We start from the raw sequence: 335 nt of genomic DNA on the forward strand, positions 1-335 counted from the left end.
ACACAATAGCAGCTATTCATGACTTAAAAATATTACAAAAATAATAAAATAATAAATGCACTTAAATGGACCTTGTGTTGAGATTGTTTAGTCAACTCTAAACAAGGTTGGGAATGAACTTTTAACCTCAACTTTGAATCCAACATGGACAAGATGTCTGTAAAGTAGTCAGAAAATTAAAAATGACAATCTCATTATTACAAACTTTCTGCTGTAGCTATAAATGTGTTTGAAGTCGCACTTTATGGGGAAAATAACTGTTAATGTGATGCTGAAGAGATATGAAGACCTGAGTGAAAGCTCCAGTCGTGGGACTTACCCCCGCCTCGGTCCAG

Source organism: Morone saxatilis, unplaced genomic scaffold (genome assembly GCF_004916995.1).
Source record: "Morone saxatilis isolate NCDOM2014 unplaced genomic scaffold, NCSU_SB_2.0 Contig2, whole genome shotgun sequence".
Lineage (NCBI taxonomy): Eukaryota > Metazoa > Chordata > Actinopteri > Moronidae > Morone > Morone saxatilis.